Source organism: Hordeum vulgare, chromosome 3H (assembly GCF_904849725.1).
Source record: "Hordeum vulgare subsp. vulgare chromosome 3H, MorexV3_pseudomolecules_assembly, whole genome shotgun sequence".
In the NCBI taxonomy this organism is placed as follows: Eukaryota; Viridiplantae; Streptophyta; class Magnoliopsida; order Poales; family Poaceae; genus Hordeum; species Hordeum vulgare.
Genome location: NC_058520.1, coordinates 41,154,450 through 41,163,970, shown reverse-complemented (window position 1 = coordinate 41,163,970; position 9,521 = coordinate 41,154,450).

Here is a 9,521-nt window from a genome sequence, read left to right as displayed (position 1 = left end):
CTGTCTCTCTTGCTGAACGCGGAGGTGCCGTCTGTTCGGTACTAGATCGTGGGACTGATCGCGGGATTGTTCGCGGGGCGGATCGAGGGACGTGAGGACGTTCCACTACATCAACCGCGTCCACTAACGCTTCTGCTGTACGGTCTACAAGGGTACGTAGATCACTCATCCCCTCTCATAGATGGACATCACCATGATAGGTCTTCGCGCGCGTAGGAAATTTTTTGTTTCCCATGCGACGTTCCCAACAGTGGCATCATGAGCTAGGTTCATGCGTAGATGTCTTCTCGAGTAGAACACAAAAGTTTTTGTGGACGGTGATGTGCGTTTTTCTACTCTCCTTAGTCTTTTCTTGATTCCGCGGTATTGTTGGATTGAAGCGGCTTGGACCGACATTACTCGTACGCTTACGAGAGACTGGTTTCATCGCTACGAGTAACCCCGTTGCTCAAAGATGACTGGCAAGTGTCGGTTTCTCCAACTTTAGTTGAATCGGATTTGACCGAGGAGGTCCTTGGGTGAGGTTAAATAGCAACTCATATATCTCCGTTGTGGTGTTTGCGTAAGTAAGATGCGATCCTACTAGATACCCATGGTCACCACGTAAAACATGCAACAACAAAATTAGAGGACGTCTAACTTGTTTTTGCAGGGTATGCTTGTGATGTGATATGGCCAATGATGTGATGTGATATATTGGATGTATGAGATGATCATGTTGTAATAGATAGTATCGACTTGCACGTCAATGGTACGGCAACCGGCAGGAGCCATAGGGTTGTCTTTATACTAATGTTTGTGCTTGCAGATGCGTTTACTATTTTGCTAGGATGTAGCTTTAGTAGTAATAGCATGAGTAGCACGACAACCTCGATGGCAACACGTTGATGGAGATCATGGTGTGGCGCCGGTGACAAGAAGATCGTGCCGGTGCTTTGGTGATGGAGATCAAGAAGCACCTGATGATGGTCATATCATGTCACTTATGAATTGCATGTGATGTTAATCCTTTTATGCACCTTATTTTTCTTAGAACGACGGTAGCATTATGAGGTGATCTCTCACTAAAATTTCAAGACGAAATTGTGTTCTCCCCGACTGTGCACCGTTGCTACAGTTCGTCGTTTCGAGACACCACGTGATGATCGGGTGTGATAGACTCAACGTTCACATACAACGGGTGCAAAACAGTTGCGCACGCGGAACACTCGGGTTAAGCTTGACGAGCCTAGCATGTGCAGACATGGCCTCGGAACACATGAGACCGAAAGGTCGATCATGAATCATATAGATGATATGATTAGCATAGGGATGCTTACCACTGAAACTATACTCAACTCACGTGATGATCGGACTTGAGCTAGTGTAAGTGGATCATGAACCACTCAAATGACTAGAGAGATGTACTTTTTGAGTGGGAGTTTAGCGTATAATTTTGATTAAGTTAAACTCTAATTATCTTGAACATAGTCTAAGTCCACTTTGAATATATTTGTGTTGTAGATCATGGGTCACGCGACAGTCACCCTGAATTTTAATACGTTCCTAGAGAAAGCTAAGTTGAAAGATGATGGCAGCAACTTTGTAGACTGGGCTCGTAATCTTAAGCTAATCTTAGAAGCTGGGAAGAAGGATTATGTCCTTAATGCTGCGCTAGGAGATGAACCACCCGCTACGGCTGATAAGGATGTTAAGAACGCTTGGTTAGCACGTAAGGAGGACTACTCAGTAGTTCAATGTGCAGTCTTGTATGGCTTAGAACCGGGACTTCAACGTCGCTTTGAGCGTGATGGAGCATTTGAGATGTTCCAGGAGTTGAAGTTTATCTTTCAGAAGAACGCGTGGACCGAGAGGTATGAGACCTCCGATAAATTCTATGCTTGCAAGATGGAGGAAAACTCGTGTGTCAGTGAACATGTGCTCAAAATGTCTGGGTACTCAAACCGTCTAGCTGAGCTGGGGATTGAACTCCCGCAAGAGGCTATCACTGACAGAATCCTTCAATCACTGCCGCCATGCTATAAAGGCTTTGTGTTGAACTACAACATGCAAGGGATGAACAAGTCTCCCGGCGAGTTGTTTGCGATGCTGAAAGTCGCAGAGTCTGAACTCCGTAAAGAGCATCAAGTGTTGATGGTGAATAAGACCACTAGTTTCAAGAGAAACGGCAAAGGCAAGAAGGGTAATTCAAAGAAGAGCGGCAAGCCTGTTGCCAATCCGACGAAGAAACCCAAAGCTGGACCTAAGCCTGAAACGGAGTGTTACTATTGCAAGGGTATGGGTCACTGGAAGCGCAATTGCCCCAAGTATCTGGCAGATAAGAAGGCGACCAAAGAAAAATCAGGTATATTTGATATACAAGTTATTGATGTGTACTTAACCGGCTCTCGTAGTAGTGCCTGGGTATTCGATACCGGTTCTCTTGCTCATATTTGCAACTCGAAACAGGAACTGCGGAATAGACGAAGGCTGGCGAAAGATGAAGTGACGATGCGTGTAGGAAATGGTTCCAAGGTTGATGCAATCGCCATCGGCACAGTTTCACTTCAGTTACCATCAAGATTAGTTATGAACTTAAATCATTGTTATTTAGTGCCTGCGTTGAGCATGAACATTATATCTGGATCTTGTTTATTGCGAGACGGTTACTCTTTTAAGTCTGAGAATAATGGTTGTTCTATTTCTATGAGTAACATCTTTTATGGTCATGCACCCAATGTGAGAGGCTTGTTCATATTGAATCTTGATAGCGATACACACATACATAACATTGAGACCAAAAGAGTTAGAGTTAACAATGGTAGCGCCATATTTTTGTGGCACTGCCGCTTAGGTCATATTGGTGTAAAGCGCATGAAGAAACTCCATGTTGATGGACTTTTGGAGTCACTTGACTTTGATTCACTTTACACGTGCGAACGATGCCTCATGGGCAAGATGACTAAGACTCCGTTCTCCGAAACAATGGAGCGTGCAAGTGACTTGTTGGAAATCATACATACCGATGTGTGTGGTCCGATGAGCGTGGAGGCACGCGGCGGATATCGTTATTTTCTCACCTTCGCTGACGATTTGAGTAGATATGGTTATGTCTAGTTGATGAAGCACAAGTATGAAACATTTGAAAAGTTCAAGCAATTTCAGAGTGAAGTTGAAAATCATCGTAACAAGAAGATCAAGTTCCTACGGCCTGATCGTGGGGGTGAATATCTGAGTTTCGAGTTTGGTGCTCACTTAAGACAATGTGGAATTGTTTCATAGTTGACACCGCCTAGAACACCACAGCGTAATGGTGTGTCCGAACGTCGTAATCGTACTTTATTAGAGATGGTGCGATCTATGATGTCTCTTACCGATTTACCGTTATCGTTTTGGGGTTATGCATTAGAAACAACTGCATTCACTTTAAATAGGGCACCATCAAAATCCGTTGAGACGACACCATATGAACTGTGGTATGGCAAAAGGCCAAAGTTATCGTTTCTTAAAGTTTGGGGATGTGATGCTTATGTCAAAAAGCTTCAGCCTGAAAAGCTGGAACCCAAAGCGGAAAAGTGCGTCTTCATAGGTTACCCAAAAGAGACAGTTGGGTACACCTTCTATCTCAAATCCGAGGGCAAAGTGTTTGTTGCTAAAAACGGAGCTTTTCTCGAGAAGGAGTTTCTCTCGAGAGAATTGAGTGGGAGGAAGATAGAACTTGACGAGGTTGTCGAACCTCTCATCCCTCTGGATGGTGGCGCAAGGCAAGGGGAAACCTCTGTCGTTGCGACGCCGGTTGAGGAGGAAGTTAATGATGATGATCATGAAACTCCGGTTCAAGTTTCTGTCGAACCACGCAGGTCGACAAGACCACGTGCTGCTCCAGAGTGGTACAGTAATCCCGTCTTGTCAATCATGTTGTTGGACAACAATGAACCTGCAAATTATGAAGAAGCAATGGTGGGCCCAGATTCCAACAAATGGCTAGAAGCCATGAAGTCCGAGATAGGATCCATGTATGAGAACAAAGTGTGGACTTTGGAGGTACTGCCTGAGGGCCGCAAGGCTATTCAGAACAAATGGATCTTTAAGAGGAAGACGGACGCTGACGGCAATGTGACCGTTTATAAAGCTCGACTTGTGGCAAAGGGTTTTTCACAAGTTCAAGGAGTTGACTACGATGAGACATTCTCACCCATAGCGATGCTTAAGTCTGTCAGAATCATGTTAGCAATAGCTGCATTTTTCGATTATGAAATCTGGCAGATGGATGTCAAAACGGTGTTCCTTAACGGTTTCCTTAAGGAAGAATTGTATATGATGCAACCCGAAGGTTTTGTCGATCCTAAGAATGCTAACAAGGTGTGCAAGATCCAGCGATCCATTTATGGACTGGTGCAAGCATCTCGGAGTTGGAACAAACGCTTTGATGAGGTGATCAAAGCATTTGGGTTTATACAAGTGGTTGGAGAATCTTGTATTTACGAGAAAGTGAGTGGGAGCTCTGTGGCGTTTCTAATATTATATGTGGATGACATATTGCTGATTGGAAACAACGTAGAGTTTTTGGAGAGCATAAAGGATTACTTGAATAAAAGTTTCTCTATGAAGGACCTAGGAGAAGCTGCTTACATTCTAGGCATTAAGATCTATAGGGATAGATCAAAACGCCTGATAGGACTTTCACAAAGCACATACCTTGATAAAGTTTTGAAGAGGTTCAAAATGGAACAGTCCAAGAAGGGGTTCTTGCCAGTTTTACAAGGTACGAGATTGAGTAAGACTCAGTGCCCAGCAACTGATGAAGATACAGAGCATATGCGTTCCGTCCCCTATGCTTCAGCCATAGGTTCTATCATGGATGCAATGTTGTGCACTAGACCGGACGTTAGCCTGGCCATAAGTATGGCAGGTAGGTTCCAGAGTAATCCAGGAGTGGATCACTGGACAGCGGTCAAGAATATCCTGAAGGACCTGAAAAGGACTAAGGAGATGTTTCTCGTGTATGGAGGTGACGAAGAGCTCGCCGTAAAAGGTTACGTCGATGCAAGCTTTGACACAGATCCGGACGACTCTAAGTCGCAAACCGGATACGTATTTATTCTTAATGGGGGTGCGGTAAGCTGGTGCAGTTCCAAGCAAAGTGTCGTAGCAGATTCTACATGTGAAGCGGAGTACATGGCTGCCTCGGAGGCGGCTAAGGAGGGTGTCTGGATGAAGCAGTTCATGACGGATCTTGGAGTGGTGCCAAGCGCACTGAATCCAATAACCTTGTTCTGTGACAACATGGGTGCCATTGCCTTAGCAAAGGAACCACGGTTTCACAAGAAGTCCAGACACATAAAACGACGCTTCAACCTCATCCGCGACTACGTCGAAGGAGAGGACGTAAATATATGCAAAGTGCACACGGATCTGTATGTAGCAGACCCGCTGACTAAACCTCTTCCACGGCCAAAGCATGATCAACACCAGAACTGTATGGGTGTTAGATTTATTACAATGTAATTCGCATGATGATGTGAGGGCTAGATTATTGACTCTAGTGCAAGTGGGAGACTGTTGGAATTATGCCCTAGAGGGAATAATAAATATAGTTATTATTATAATTCCTGCATCAAGATAATTGTTTATTATCCATGCTATAATTGTATTGAATGAAGACTCATTTACATGTGTGGATACATAGACAAAACACTGTCCCTAGCAAGCCTCTAGTTGGCTAGCCGGTTGATCAAAGATAGTCAGTGTCTTCTGATTATGAACAAGGTGTTGTTGCTTGATAACTGGATCACGTCATTAGGAGAATCACGTGATGGACTAGACCCAAACTAATAGACGTAGCTTGTTGATCGTGTCATTTTGTAGCTACTGTTTTCTGCGTGTCAAGTATTTGTTCCTATGACCATGAGATCATATAACTCACTAACACCGGAGGAATACTTTGTGTGTATCAAACGTCGCAACGTAACTGGGTGACTATAAAGATGCTCTACACGTATCCCCGAAGGTGTTCGTTGAGTTAGTATGGATCAAGACTGGGATTTGTCACTCCGTGTGACGGTGAGGTATCTCGGGGCCCACTCGGTAATACAACATCACACACAAGCCTTGCAAGCAATGTGACTTAGTGTAAGTTGCGGGATCTTGTATTACGGAACGAGTAAAGAGACTTGCCGGTAAACGAGATTGAAATAGGTATACGGATACTGACGATCGAATCTCAGGCAAGTAACATACCGAAGGACAAAGGGAATGACATACAGGATTATATGAATCCTTGGCACTGAGGTCCAAACGATAAGATCTTCGTAGAATATGTAGGATCCAACATGGGCATCCAGGTCCCGCTATTGGATATTGACCGAGGAGTCTCTCGGGTCATGTCTACATAGTTCTCGAACCCGCACGGTCTGCACACTTAAGGTTCGACGTTGTTTTATGCGTATTTGAGTTATATGGTTGGTTACCGAATGTTGTTCGGAGTCCCGGATGATATCACGGACGTCACGAGGGTTTCCGGAATGATCCGGAAACGAAGATTGATATATAGGCTGACCTCATTTGATTACCGGAAGGTTTTCGGAGTTACCGGGAATGTACCGGGAATGACGAATGGGTTCCGGGAGTTCACCGGGGGGAAACCCACCCCGGGGAAGCCCATAGGCCTTGGGGTGGCACACCAGCCCTTAGTGGGCTGGTGGGACAGCCCAAAAGAACCCTATGCGCCATAGGAAGAAAAATCAAAGAGAAAAAAAAAGAGGAGGTGGGAAAAGGGAGAAGGACTCCACCTTCCAAACCAAGTTGGATTCGGTTTGGAAGGGGAGACCTTCCCCCCTTGGCTCGGCCGAAGCCCTTAGGGGTCCTTGGACCCCAAGGCAAGGCTCCCCCTCTTCCCCCTATATATACGGAGGTTTTAGGGCTGATCTGAGACGACTTTTCCACGGCAGCCCGACCACATACCTCCACGGTTTTTCCTCTAGATCGCGTTTCTGCGGAGCTCGGGCGAAGCCCTGCTGAGACAAGATCATCACCAATCTCTGGAGCGCCGTCACACTGCCGGAGAACTCTTCTACCTCTCCGTCTCTCTTGCTGGATCAAGAAGACCGAGATCATCGTCGAGTTGTACGTGTGCTGAACGCGGAGGTGTCGTCCGTTCGGCACTAGATCATGGGACTGATCGCGGGACGGTTCGCGGGGCGGATCGAGGGACGTGAGGACGTTCCACTACATCAACCGCGTTCACTAACGCTTCTGTTGTACGTTCTACAAGGGTACGTAGATGACACATCCCCTCTCGTAGATGGACATCACCATGATAGGTCTTCGTGCGTGTAGGAAAATTTTTGTTTCCCATGCGACGTTCCCCAACAGCAAGGCCCCAACCTTAGCACCTACACAAATGATCAAACACTTGCACCCAACGCTAAAAAGGGGTTGTCAATCCCTTCACGGTTATTTGCAAGGATGAGATCTGATAGAGATAGATATAAAAGATTGCTATAACTAAAAGTAAAACAAAAGTAAATAAATAGCAACAATATATTTTTGGTATTTTTGGTTTGTAGATCTGAAAGTATAATATGGAAAATAGACCCGAGGGCCATAGGTTTTACTAGAGGCTTCTCTCATGAAGGAAAATAATACGGTTGGTGACCAAATTACCGTCGAGTAATTGATAGAAAAGCGAATAATTATGAAGATATCCAAGGCAATTATTATGCATATAGGCATCACGTCCGTGTCAAGTAGACCAAAACGATTCTGCATCTACTACTATTACTCCACACATCGACCGACTCCTGCTTGCATCTAGAGTATTAAGTTCATGAAGAATAGAGTAACGCATTAGGTAAGATGATATGATGTAGAGGGATAAACTCAAGCAATATGACGAAAACCCCATCTTTTTATCCTCGAATGCTCGCTACCCCTACTTTGTCACTTGGTGAGGACATCGCAAGATTGAACCCAAAACTAAGCACCTCTCCCATTGCAAGAATTACCAATCTAGTTGGCCAAGCCAAACTAATAACTCGAAGAGACTTGCTAAGATATGAAATCATGCATATAAGAATTCTTATAATATTCAAATAATATTCATAGATAATCTGAACATAAACCCACAATTTATCGGATCTCAACAAACACACCGCAAAAGAGTATTACATCGGATAGATATCCATGAAGATCATGAAGAGCATGGTATTGAAGAACAAAGAGACAGAAGAAGCCATCTAGCCACTAGCTATGGTCCCGTAGGTCTGTGGTGAACTACTCACGCATCATCGGACAGGCAATGGAGTTGATGTAGATGCCCTCTATGATCGATCCCCCCTCCGGTAGATTACCGGAAAATGCTCCGAGATTGGATCTACGGGAACAGAGGCTCCCGGCGGCGAAAAAGTATTTTTTGGTGTCGTTTTTGTATTGGGGGAATATTTGGGAATTTATAGGATGAGTATTAGGGTTAGGAGGCCTGCAGGGGGCCTACAAGCCAAGGGGCACGACCCCCCTAGGGCGCGACATGCAGGCTTTTCGTCTCCCGGCAGGTCTCCTGCCCCCTTCTCCAAGTATGGCAGGTTTCTTCTGTTCCAAGAAAAATCATTTCGGAGATTTTATTCTGTTTGGACTTCGTTTAATATTCCTTATCTGCAATACTCAAAACATGGAAAAAACAGAAAGTGGCACTAGGCTCTAGGTTAATAGATTAGTCCCAAAAATAATATAAAATAACATATTAATGCATATAAAACATCCAAAACAGATAATATAATAGCATGGAACAATCAAAAATTATATATACGTTGGAGACGTATCAGTCGGGGGTCATCCTCTTTTTCGAAAACAGGACGGAGACAAAGCCATATTGGCTCTTCAGATGCTATAATCCCACGATCTGCCTCGCTTCTTCGATATCAAGTCATAGTCACTTAGATTTTTGTGCATATTTTGAGTTACCGAATGTTGTTTTATGCGTATTTGAGTTATATGGTTGGTTACCGAATGTTGTTCGGAGTCCCGGATGAGATCACGGACGTCACGAGGGTTTCCGGAATGGTCCGGAAATGAAGATTGATATATAGGATGACCTCATTTGATTACCGGAAGGTTTTCAGAGTTACCGGGAATGTACCGGGAATGACGAATGGGTTCCGGGAGTTCACCGGGGGGGCAACCCACCCCGGGGAAGCCCATAGGCCTTGAGGGTGGCGCACCAGCCCTTAGTGGGCTGGTGGGACAGCCCAAAAGGGGGACTCCACCCACCAAACCAAGTAGGACTCGGTTTGGGGGGGAGTCCTTCCCCCCTTTGGCTCGGCCGACCCCCTTGGGGCTCCTTGAGCCCCAAGGCAAGGTCCCCTCTCTCCCACCTATATATACGGAGGTTTTAGGGCTGATTTGAGATGAATTTTCCACGGCAGCCCGACCACATACCTCCATGGTTTTTCCTCTAGATCGCGTTTCTGCGGAGCTCGGGCGGAGCCCTGCTAAGACGAGATCATCACCAACCTCCGGAGCGCCATCACGCTGCCGGAGAACTC